The 13,013-nt window shown below is 40.2% G+C and overlaps 1 protein-coding gene and 1 pseudogene across 1 annotated transcript in view; one reads left to right on the forward strand and one right to left on the reverse strand.

Moving 5' to 3' along the window:
• NCK1 (NCK adaptor protein 1) overlaps nt 1–13,013 on the reverse strand; it is an 86,977-nt gene that overhangs the window by 54,686 nt on the left and 19,278 nt on the right. The gene's annotated exons all lie outside the window — the stretch shown is intronic.
• Nucleotides 1,219–13,013, forward strand: part of LOC102470475 (40S ribosomal protein S6 pseudogene) — a 36,476-nt pseudogene continuing 24,681 nt past the window's right edge.

Below are 13,013 nucleotides of genomic sequence, written 5' to 3' on the forward strand. Positions count from 1 at the left end.
CGGGGGGGTGGAGGGGGGGGGCAGGACCCCTGTAACACATCTTTAGAGTACTTTTGCACACAGGATTCTTTCGAGCATTGGATTTAAAGAAACACTATCACTACAAAGATAAAAAAAATATTCCAAAAGAAAATAAATCATAAAATATTATCAAGAAATATGGTCTCATTTATCACTATATCACCAGTTCCTAGGGCAAACAAGGATCTAGGAAGTAAAACTGATGTCACATAGGATATGACACCTGTAGCAATGATGATAATAGGTAAGATTATACATTCCCACTTTGTTACAAACTGAATCACCAATTCATCTAAATAAAATTTTAAAAATTATAAGGCCAAGAAAGGAAAAGAGAAGCAAAGTATAGTAAAGGTAAATAAAACAAGAAAACCAAAAAAAAAAAAAAAACTGGGTATGTCACAATCAAAATTTGTGAAGTTTAATGAGTCTGACTACTGTATACAACTATGTAGCCTGTGCACAATCAAGATTTCAAATATTTCCATCCACCCAAAAAAGTTCCCTTGTGCCCCTTTACAGCCAATCCCCCCCTCCTGTCCCCATAACCACTGACAGGTTCTCTGTCACTGTAATTTTTTTTTCTTGAATTCCATATAAATAGAATCATACAGTTGTACTATGTTATAATGTAAAACACCTGGTCACCAGAATCCTGTTATCAAAAACATCAACTTATTTTTGAAAACTATAAAAAAAAAAACTAAAAAAAAAAACCTAAATAAGAGACAAAATTCTAGCATGATTAAAATCACTACAGATTGCAAACAGCAATTTGTGAGACATACAGCTGGGCAGATAGCATAAGGTAAATATCAATAAAACAAGGGTTTTACTTAAGGGTGGGAACCCTTACTTCTGGGAGGAGCAGAATTTATACTTACTCTAGAAACGGGTTTGCAGTTCCTTCCCAGAGTGAATCTCCACATTCACAGTACCTCGATGGCTTCAAAATGTGTGCTTTACCAATATGCAAGCCACCTTATCACTAAAGCCAAAGGACCCATTTTATGTTGAGACACCACATTAAGCAACCACAGCATCATGTATCACATCACCCAGAAACTGCCAAACTCACAATAATGGAGTGGTGCATTAAAAGCTAAAAAAAGAAGTCATCTTGCTGGTCTTTCAGATGTACTAAGTGTACTGACCCAATCAGTGGCTAAAGTACTATATTTTTCATATCTACAATGTATGAGTCAAGAAGCCAAGATACAGAAGTATCTTTTCACCATCGATCTCAGTATCTCACTTATGGAACAAGAGTTTCCACTCCACAATTTAGACTTGCAAGTTGTATTAGAGGCCCTGAGAGTAATGCTTCCATCAGAGGACACAGACAACACACTAAACCAGTCCACTGTGCCTAGTTACAACCATCAGTTGGTCACTTTGGGCTCCTCATGCTGATGGATTCACAGTCAGAGAAAGGCATACACCAGCAGCGATAATTGACCCTTATTATCACTAGGAGTGGTTGTATATAATGGGAGTAGGGAATAATCTGTCTGGAACTCAGGGTGTATCCATTCTTGGTTCCATGAGAAACAGGAAATTGCAGCATCCATGACCCACAAACGGCAAGGCAACTAAGAGCTCAAATCTCTCAAGAATGAAAGTCTAGAGGTCACAAGCAACTAGAACCTGTGGGGACACGTTTAAGAGAGAGAATCTGAGGTGTAGGGACATGCTCTGAGCAACCACCACCTGCTCTTTTGAGGCTTGGCAGAACCTTGTAACTTGTCTTTCCCTGACCTTGGCTGCAGACAGAGCAAGGGTGGAAATTACTAGGGGCGTTCCAACAGACACATCTGATGGACTTCAAGAAACATCTTCGGGTGCGTGTGCATGCGTGCCCAGCATCCCGAGAGGAGAATGGAGGAGAAGGGATTGCGGCGTGACCATCCCCCCTGGGGGATGATTTCTCGCTTTCTGTCTCTATGTCTCTCTCTGTCTGTCTGGCGAGCGCGCACGCGCCCTACAGTGAAAATCTCTCTCAAAAAAAAAAGAAACATCTTGACCCCAATTAGTAAAATCCAATCCCTGCTCTGCATCTGAAAGGCTCTTTAGACTTCTCTGGGTGTGGTGGTGCACTCCTTATAGAGAAGATCTTTAGCTCCTTCCTCACACCTAACAGCTAGTTCTCTGCATTAAAAAAGATGAGACTTTCTCTTGATAGGATTATCACCAAGGGATACACCTGGCCTGGTGTGACTAAACCCTTATAGATTTGTTAACTGCTTATTGTCTGTAACCTGGCAACCAATCTATGAAGTGTCATGAAACATACATGTGTAATGTCTCCTTGTACTATAAATAAAGAGGCCCAGTTTGTCTGGGTGGTTCAAGCAACTCTAGCAGCTCAAGCAGTGGCTCAGCTGCAGCACCAAGTTGCTTGGGCTACCTAGGCTCAGGCTGGCTGTGTCCATTTCTACTCTATGTCTTTGTCTCATTCTTCCCAATTCCCCAGTCCTGGCAAGATGGAGGGCTTTCTCTTTCTCGTCCTCTTTTCTCTTCCTCACCAACAGACCCCTGATCATGATTCAGCCAGACCCAAGCCCTGGGGCAGACGCCGACAAGAAACAGCTCAACTGTTGGTCCATCATAAAGGAAATCTAGAATGGGTAATCAAAGAGGGAAATGAATATTAACTCCTACTTCAACACCAACTGCCACAGCAGGTACAATTAGCTAACACACCTAACCCTTTTAAAATTTCCACTGAAGGGACTGCAGCACAGCACGACTCAGTGATGGATCAGAATCAATGCAGGGTCCAAGCCAATCTGAGCAAAGGAACAGGTAGACTGTATCAAACGTCTTTTATGTCCCATGTCCAGGCTCTCAGCCTCTCCTTTGATTCTAGCTGTATTACAATAGTTTTCTATTACTGTAACAAACTGCCACAAATTTAGTGGCTTAAAACAATACAAATTTGTCATCTCACAACTCTAGATGTCAGAAATCCAAAACAGATCTTAACAGAGCTACAGTCAACGCTTGTGTCTCCCTGGGAGGCTCTTGGGGAGAATTCGTTCTTTTATCTATTTTGGCTTCTAAAAGCTGCCTGTATTCCTTGGCTCCTGGCCAATTATCAAGACCTTTATTAGGCTGACATTCTTGACTCCCATTCATAAGGACCCTTGAGAACACACTGGACCCACCTACATAATCCAGGACAGAAAGCACAGACAACGAAAGAAAAAATGGACAGTTGGATTTCATCAAAATAAACACTTTAAAAATCTGTGCATCAAAGGATATCCCCCCCCCTTTATTACACAGCACATGGACTTGCAGGATGGAGGGTGGAGAGAGAGAAAGTGAGAAATTAATCCCGCCAGGGTAGATGGCCACACCACAATCCTTTCTCCTCCATGTCTTCTCTAGATTTTGAGCACACACATGGGCCCAGCATGATTTTCAAGCGCCAGGTCTGGGACTCGAACCACGTAGTTGGCCATGTTGGATCCACTCGCCTTAACCTCAGTGCCATTTGTTAGGCCCCAAAGGATATTCTTTTTCTTAAAAGAATTCTTTAATTTTTATTTATTCATTTATTTATTTTAATCTGACCAGAGAGACACACAGAGAGAGAGAAAGTGAGAAAGCAAGCCACCAGGTCTGGAACTCAAACTAGTCACAGTCATGTAGGAGTATCCAGTGCCTTAACCACCATGCCACCTGCTGGTCTCAAGGATATTCTTTAAATAGAGTGAAAAGGCAACTCATAGATAAAGAGAAAATATATAGGGAATCATACGTGATAAGAGATTAATATTCAGGGACCAGCAGTTGGTGTAATGGCTACGTCGCTGGACTCCCACGTAGTCAACCAAGATTCGAGTCTTGGACCCAGTGGCTTAAACTCACGCCGGGCACATGCACGTGCATGTCCAAGGTCCTGAGAGGAGAATGGAGGAGAAGGGATTGCGGCATGGCCATCCCCCCGGGGGTTGATTTCTCCCTTTCTGTCTCTCTGTCTCTCTCTTTCTGGCGAGTGCACGTGCCCTATAAACCTCTTCAAAAGAAAAAGAGAGAGAGATTAATATTCAGAATATATAAAGAACACTTATAACTCCACAAAACACAACAAACAATCCAGTTCAAAAACTGGCAAAGGACTTACGAATTTCTCCAAAGATGCATGAATGGCCAATACACAATACATTGAGTCTAAGCTCAAAATCACTAGCCATTAGGAAAATGCAAATCAAAACCACAATGAAATAATACTATACTACTACCTCATGCCCACTAGAATGGCTTTTACCAAAAATAGAAAAGATTTAAAAAAAATGTTGGTGAAGACAGAAATTAGAACCCTTGTGTGTTGCTAGTAGTAATGTACAATGAGACAGCCACTGTGGAAAACATTTTGGCAGTTCCTCAAAAATTTAGAAATAGTGATGGCCTAATGGTTAAGGAAGCTGGATCCCACATAGGTGACCTAGTTTCTCCTCCATGTCTTCTCTAGATTTTGAGCACACACATGGGCCCAGCATGATTTTCAAGCGCCAGGTCTGGGACTCGAACCACGTAGTTGGCCATGTTGGATCCACTCGCCTTAACCTCAGTGCCATTTGTTAGGCCCCAAAGGATATTCTTTTTCTTAAAAGAATTCTTTAATTTTTATTTATTCATTTATTTATTTTAATCTGACCAGAGAGACACACAGAGAGAGAGAAAGTGAGAAAGCAAGCCACCAGGTCTGGAACTCAAACTAGTCACAGTCATGTAGGAGTATCCAGTGCCTTAACCACCATGCCACCTGCTGGTCTCAAGGATATTCTTTAAATAGAGTGAAAAGGCAACTCATAGATAAAGAGAAAATATATAGGGAATCATACGTGATAAGAGATTAATATTCAGGGACCAGCAGTTGGTGTAATGGCTACGTCGCTGGACTCCCACGTAGTCAACCAAGATTCGAGTCTTGGACCCAGTGGCTTAAACTCACGCCGGGCACATGCACGTGCATGTCCAAGGTCCTGAGAGGAGAATGGAGGAGAAGGGATTGCGGCATGGCCATCCCCCCGGGGGTTGATTTCTCCCTTTCTGTCTCTCTGTCTCTCTCTTTCTGGCGAGTGCACGTGCCCTATAAACCTCTTCAAAAGAAAAAGAGAGAGAGATTAATATTCAGAATATATAAAGAACACTTATAACTCCACAAAACACAACAAACAATCCAGTTCAAAAACTGGCAAAGGACTTACGAATTTCTCCAAAGATGCATGAATGGCCAATACACAATACATTGAGTCTAAGCTCAAAATCACTAGCCATTAGGAAAATGCAAATCAAAACCACAATGAAATAATACTATACTACTACCTCATGCCCACTAGAATGGCTTTTACCAAAAATAGAAAAGATTTAAAAAAAATGTTGGTGAAGACAGAAATTAGAACCCTTGTGTGTTGCTAGTAGTAATGTACAATGAGACAGCCACTGTGGAAAACATTTTGGCAGTTCCTCAAAAATTTAGAAATAGTGATGGCCTAATGGTTAAGGAAGCTGGATCCCACATAGGTGACCTAGATTCAAATCCCAGCTTGAAGGCTTAAAAAACATGCTGGGCACATGCATGTGCATGGCCAAAATCCTGACAGGATAGAGAAATGAAGAAGAGTGCATGGCATGACCACATCCCACTGTGGGTGCTTTCTCCCTCTCTCTTGCTCTAGCTATTGCATGCACCCTAACTTAACCTAACCTCTCTGTGTTTCAGTAACACCTACTTACAGAGTTGTTTTAAGGATCAAGCAAAATAAAATGAAAAACATTTAGTACAATGCTTGTTACACCATACACCATTGCCTTCCCTGCCCTATCCTACTACCTAGTGCTAAAAATTTCTAAAACTTTCACTACCAATTGTATAGAAATATAAACTAATGATACCTGAATCAGAACTTTACATAATTTTCTGATAGGGAAGATATGTTTGTACTAGGTAGCAAATAAATTAAAAGTCACCAATTATATGTTACTGGCAAAGCAGATTTCAGCTACTAATTCACTGCAAGTTGACACTTAAATTAAGGTGAAACGTATACTGTAGACAGCTATTTACACCAATTATCGCTCAACTCTTTTCTTTCCTCCATTTTTTAAACTCTTCTTTCCAAATATGCCTGCCCTTTTCAACTTATCTTTTGTTCCAAATTACTATTCTTACTTAGGGTGCAATTAATTAAGAGAAAGGCTACAATACTTAATTTTTCCAATTCAATGTTAAGATAAAATAAAGACAAACTAGTGGTTAAGGAAGCTAGATGCCACATGGTCAACTGCAGTACAAACCGCAGCATCAGTGGATTGAAAAACATACTGTGCACCTGGACATAATGCCCAAAATCCTAACAGAATGGAGGAGGGATTACAAGGTGATCATATCGCATTGAGAGTGTGCTTTCTCACTCTTGCTCTCTGTCTCTTTGCAAGCACATGCACCCTTTGGCAATTAAAAAAAAAAATGTGATCACGCACACAATATCAAAGTTCCAAATTCTGCCTGGTAAACTCTTCGAATTTCTCTAAACGAAATGATAAAACTTTAAAAAGATGAAAATGAGGGCCAGCTCTGTGGCCTGGTAGTTAAGGAAGGCAGATCCCATATAGCTGGTTTAAATCCCAGCCACGGCAGCTTAAAAAACACGCAAGGTGTACTTATACCTATGCCCAGTAGGATGGAGAATGGAAGAGAAGGGACTGAGGCACAGGGATTGCAGCATGACCACACCCAATTCAGGTATGTGTGCTTTTTCCCTCTCCCTGTCTTTCACTCTCTTTGGAGAGCGCACACACCCTCTGGCCATCTGGGGGGGAAAAAAGTAAAAATGAAAATGAAAAGATATGCGAGAGCATCCTCCCCTGTTTTATGGCTCTAATCTGTTTATTGGGAAGCAAAACTACATAGCATCTACAGACTGGAAATGTAATTTTTCAGTATACTAGCTATAACCAATTTTCCTTACACTCACACACATAAATGCGCTAAGTTGGTGTTAGTATAATTTAAGTATGCTTTCATTTTAAATATTCTCTCATTTCTTTTTTTTAAGTTCACTTACTTATTTTATAAGGCATGGGGGGGGGGGACAAAGACAGGTACTCTCCATATAGCGGCCGCCACCACACTCCTGAGACAGGTACTCTCAATAGGGGAGCACTGTGATCCAATCCCCCAACCCCACCAGCTAGCTAGGATTTCGGGTTTACCCATGGGGGAGGCAACTGGCAGAATCTGAACTCAAGGCCTCTCATGTGGCTTCTAGAATTGCAATGTGGCACTCTACTGCTTGCACCAATGCAGCTGAACCCCCTTCTTTTTTTCTTTTCCTCCCTCCTCCTCCCCCCCCCCTTTAAATTCATGATACAGCGTGCATGTGTATGGGGTACGGGGCTGTCAGAGGGCCTGGTCACACCATGATCTTGCTCTAAGACACACCTACCCAGGGTGTTTTCCCTGCCTACAGGGTAAGGAACTTGACAGTCAGCATGTGGCCTCCAGCTCTGAGTTCTACCTCTATGCCTCAAAGAGCTGGGCCTCCCATCTCATTTTTTTGAAAGACTTTCTAATTTAATTTTATTCATCATCATCACCATCATTTAATTTGACCAGAGAAAGGGAAAGTGAGTAAGCAAATGCCACGTCCAGGACTCAGGTTGTGGTCAGTCATGTGGGAGTCCAGCACCTTAACCACCATACCACCTGCCAATCCCATCTCATTTTAATGTTACTCTTAAATTTTAAAGGACAATGCCTTTCAAAGAAACACCTGCATTATAAATGCTTTCAGAATAAGATACAGTAAAAGGATGTGGTTAAGAAGTATAAACAGATGAAATATCACTGTATTGCTATGATTTTGTGTACTTTCAAGTCAGAAAAATCCTACTAAAAACATTTTAAAATAGTGTTCTCAATACAGAAATTTTTAAGTTAGTAATTACAACTTACTGTAATATTCTAAAAAAATACACCTCTTTTAAGTTACTGCAACAAGCCCAAAAGTTTTTCTCCCTCTACAAACTCCTTAACCTTGACATTTGACTGTATTTTGTCACTATATTTCACTTTAGAAATGTTTATTGGATACTCAGTTCAGAGCAAGTATGCTAAGTACTTTTCTTTTTAAAGAATTATTTATTCAGTTTTATTTATTATTATTATTTAATTTGACCAGAGAGAAAGGGAAAGTGAGTAAGCAAGCACCCAGATCCTGGACTGAAACCACAGTTGGCCACATGGGGGTCCAGCACCTTTACCACCAAAACACTGCCAATTCCAGCTAAAAGCTTTTAATACAAAGTTATTACCCCCCAAAGTAATCTTATGATATTGTTATTTTAAATAACAACATTATTATGTAAAGTGTGAAGAAACTTAAGTAACATGTCCAATGTCATAGCTGGTAAGAGGGAGAGCCAATTCCCTTCTTTTACCATTTTTATTACATAAAATCTCAAACATACATTAAAGGACCAAGCAAATCCTCTAAGCCCACTACCCAATATGCTCATCAGCTTATGGCCACTTTTCCTTTTCATATTCTCATCCACTCAGTCTGCTTCCTCTCTGGACTACTTTAAAACGAAAACCCTTTGGTCGTAAATATTTCACTACAGACCTCTAAAAAGTATTTCTAAAAGAACTCAAAGGTATACACTTCATTATTCTCAGCAAGCTATACTTTCTCACAGAGACAAGAAAGCCTAAGGTGCCCTTGGACCTCATATTTCACAGAAAGTAGCATTTCAAACTTCCAGACACATATTCAAGAAATAGTCAAACAAGAGGCAACAAGCTAACCATTCCTTTTTCCTCAACTGGGCACTGATTTCCTTAACCCTGTATCTAACTGGTTCTCCTCAACCCTCCCCACCCACCTCTGGTTTCCATTTCTGGCTCCTCTTTTTCCTCCCCTTGAGCCATCTGCTCTTCTCAAGAGCCCTCTATCAATAGCTAACCCATTTTTATGGCTGTATCCTATCACTTTCAGTGGACAGTTGAGTCAAATCTACAATTACATGTGTGTTCTGTAATCAAACCTACTGTTCCTCAATATTTCTACATGAATATGCTACTATATCGCCTCAAATTCGACCTGAATCAATCCCAACTCATCATTACTCCAAAAACCCAGATCTTTTAACCTCTTTACTACTATATTAGTTACAAACCACTATCTTCCCACTCACCCAGACTCCCCTTGAGTCACACATCAATTTGAGTTGGTTCTTTCTTTGGAATGTTTTTTGTCCATCCTTTTCTGTTCCACTGCCACTACTAAAATCCAAGCCTTTAGCAAGTCACCTGAATTACCATGACAACCCTGTTATAATTCACTCTCTCTAGTCTCTCCACTTAGTCTGTTCTATATAATATTCATTCATGCCTACATCATCCTTTACTGAAAAACCAGTGTAAGCACTGGCTGGATACCGCTGCTAGGATAAAATGATGAGCAAGACAGACATCGCTTTCCAGCAGAGGACACAGTTACAGCAAACCAAAGGGGTTTTTTTTCCAAAAAAAAATTAAAGATGATAAATGCTGCAACAGAAATAAACACACTGCTATCCTAAAGAACAGAAAATAATAGTGCTACTTTAGTTATAGTCTCTAGTTAGAGATGGAATTAAGAGATGGCAGCCATGTAAATATTTATAGTGTTCCAGATCTACCCAGTGGCCTAGTGATTCATGGAGCCAGATTCCACATGGCCGATGAAGGTTTGAATCCAAGACCCTGTGGCTTGAAAAATATGCCAGGCACATGTGTGCATGCCAAAAATCGTGAAAGGATAGATATGAAGAAGAAGGGATTGTGGCATGACCATAACCCATGGAGGGATGCAAGTTGTTTTCTCCTTTTCCATCTGGTCTCTCTTTGCCAAGTGCACACATGCCTCTGGCTTTTAAAAAAAATGCACGTGTGCCTCGGGCAACTTAAAAAAAAAAAAAGGAAGAAGAAGGGTGTTCCAAACAAATGAAACTACAAAATACATAGGTTCGAGGAGGGAAAAAAGCCATGCATATCATAGAAGATGACCTAGTCCAATACTGCTACAAAATAATATGGAGAAAAGTAGTACAATGTAAGCTTGGAACAACACAGAGCAATTTTACTCTTACATGTACTAAGAATTCACTAAAAGGTTATTTCGTTTTTTTTTTAAAGAGGTATTTTTGCTATAGGGCATGTGTGCTCACTGGAGAGAGACAGAGAGACAGATAGCAAGAAATCACCTTCCAGGAGATGGCCACACAGCTATTCCTTCTCCATTCTCCTCAGGATGTAGGGCACACACATGTACAGTGTGACTTCTAAGCCACCGGGTCCGGGACTAATTACGTGGCATCAACTATGTAGTAGGTCCAGTGTTGTAACCATTACACCATCTGTTAGTCCCAAAAAGCTGTTTGTTATTTTTTTAAGAGAGATTTTTGCTAAAGGGCACATGTGCTTCCCAAAGAGACAGAGACAGAAAGTGAGAAATCACTCCCTGGAGGGATGGCCACACTGCAATCCATTCTCCTCCATTCTCCTCTTGGGATTTTGAGCACCCACGCACATGCCCTGGGCATGAGTTTTAAGCTACCATGGACTCAAACCTCAGTCTACTACATGGGAGCCCAGCACCAACATAACCATTACACCATATGCTGGTCTCTCAGTAAAAGGTTTTTTTTTTTAAATTATTTTATTTAACTTTTATTTATTTATTTTAATTTGACCAGAGAGGGGCAGAGAGAGAGAAAGAGAGGGAAAGCGAGAAAGCAAGCTGCTAGGTTTGGGACTTGAACCATGGTCAGTCATGTGGGAGTCCAGCGCTTTTATCTACCACGCCACCTGCCGGCCCTATCAGTAAAAGGTTTTAAGCAAGGAAATTACAAGGTCTTCAAGAAGTTCATGAAAAATGAATGCTATTTAAAAAAAAAAAAACTGCATGGATTTTTAAAAAATTCTGTACAATATAAATTCCATTTTCCACAAACCTGTGAAAATCCCCTCATATAATCCAAAATATGACTGCTAGTGCTCAGTATTATCTCTGTTCTTTTCCTCAGCACAACATCAGAATGCTGATTATGGTAGTGATATAAGATATACATATATACACATATATGTATAAATAAATACAGGTGCCTGTGTCCTCTAAGTGCCCGCATGGAGCAAAGATGCTCTACAACATATGCACACTGGCTGTGACAGGAAAAAGCAATACAAACTTCCGTATGTTAAGTCACTAAGAGATGTGGCTTACCACAGCTGTCAGCATATCATAACTAATACAGAAATCTTAAAAACATTTTTCTATGTGAAAAATTAGTTAAAAGGCAAAAGTAGACATTAAAAGACCATAAAAGCTCAACCAAAACACAGACGATTTAAAAAATAGGCAAAAGACTTAAATAGGTATCTGTCCAACTATAGACAAAAGGTCAAGGAGCACATGAAAAGATGCTCCTTGCTAACCATTAAGGAAATGCAAATCAAAACAACAGAGGGATAAACCTATTAAGAAGGCTTCTGGGAACCAGCAGTTAGCGTAATGGCTATGTCGCTGGACTCTCACGTAGTCGACCGCAGTTCGCGTCCCAGATCCGGTGGCTTAAAACTCAAACCGGGCGCGTGTGCGTGCATGCCCAAGAGCCCGAGAGGAGAATGTAGGAGAAGGGATTGTGGCGTGACCATCCCCACTGGGGGGGTGATTTCTCATTTTCTGTCTCTATGTCTCTCTCTGTCTGTCTGGTGAGCGCACGTGCCCTATAGTGACAACCTCTCGCCCCCCCCAAAAAAAAGAAAGCTTCTACAGTGCCAGTTTGTAGCCTAGCAGTTAAGAGAGCTGGATTCTGAGTTACAATAACCGTATCTCTTGACATTTGGAAATTTTTTTAGTTTTACAGGTGCATTTAACAGATCATATGTAAAGCAGGAGTCCATTTCAGTGCATAGCTATTTTTTTGTTGATTCTGGAAAAACAGTATTGTCTCGTGATGGTGCCCATGTGGATACAAGCACCCCTTAGAGCATGGGAACCAGCAGACTGCATTCCTTGTTTCAATGATGCCTGAGACTGATCTTGCAATGGGGTCTTAAGTGAATCACATAATTCTCTTTGGAACATGGTCTCCCAACCCTTGTTGTGATTGCAGACTGTTTAGCAGATATCTGAGGAGGTGCTAAGTTTGTGGAAAAAAAATACCACTTAATTCAGAAACATTACTGATACTGAATACGACATTCCACCATGCAGTAAGTCCTGTAAGATCATTTTAATCATGGGTCATGTTCTGATTCTCATTGTTGGGAATTCTTAAAAATCTTAGTAAGCATTACCAGTATTAAATGTCGAAAGTCTATTTAAACTTTATTTCAAGTTGGAGTAATTGTCTAGGCTGAGAAGATAAAGAAAATAGAATAGTCAAGAGCAAAGCTTTGAGTGCTCAGAAATGAAAACTATTCCAGTTGCTAATCTGCCTTGTTTAAGGAGCCACCAAATGTTTTCCCCCAAAGATAATTAAATGTGGCCATTTTGTTATACAGGAGGAACTAAAGTTCTGAAATTTTGGTTATATATTATGGCTGCTATAAAAATGTTATTTTAAATATATTTTGAATTATAAGAACAAATGATCTTTTGTATTTTTTTCATTTAATCAAAATTATTTTCAAGTTTCTGCAAATAGGGTAGATGTAAATTTAAAGCAATAAGTGTTTATTGGTGAATAATGTGTATATTCCCATTCCAATAAAAGTGAACGAAGTTTTAAAAAAAGAGAGAGCGAGGGGTAGAGAGCTGGATCCCACATGGCCATCCACAGTTCAAATCCTGGCCCTAACCACTTGAAAAACACACTGAGCGTGTGTGCCTGCATGCCCAAAATTCTGACAGGATAGAGAAAGAGATTACAGTGTGACCAACCCCCACTGAGGGATGCTTTTCCTTCTCTTTCTCTATGGGGAGCACATGTGC

Source organism: Tupaia chinensis, unplaced genomic scaffold (assembly GCF_000334495.1).
Source record: "Tupaia chinensis unplaced genomic scaffold, TupChi_1.0 Scaffold149831_1, whole genome shotgun sequence".
Taxonomy (NCBI): Eukaryota; Metazoa; Chordata; class Mammalia; order Scandentia; family Tupaiidae; genus Tupaia; species Tupaia belangeri.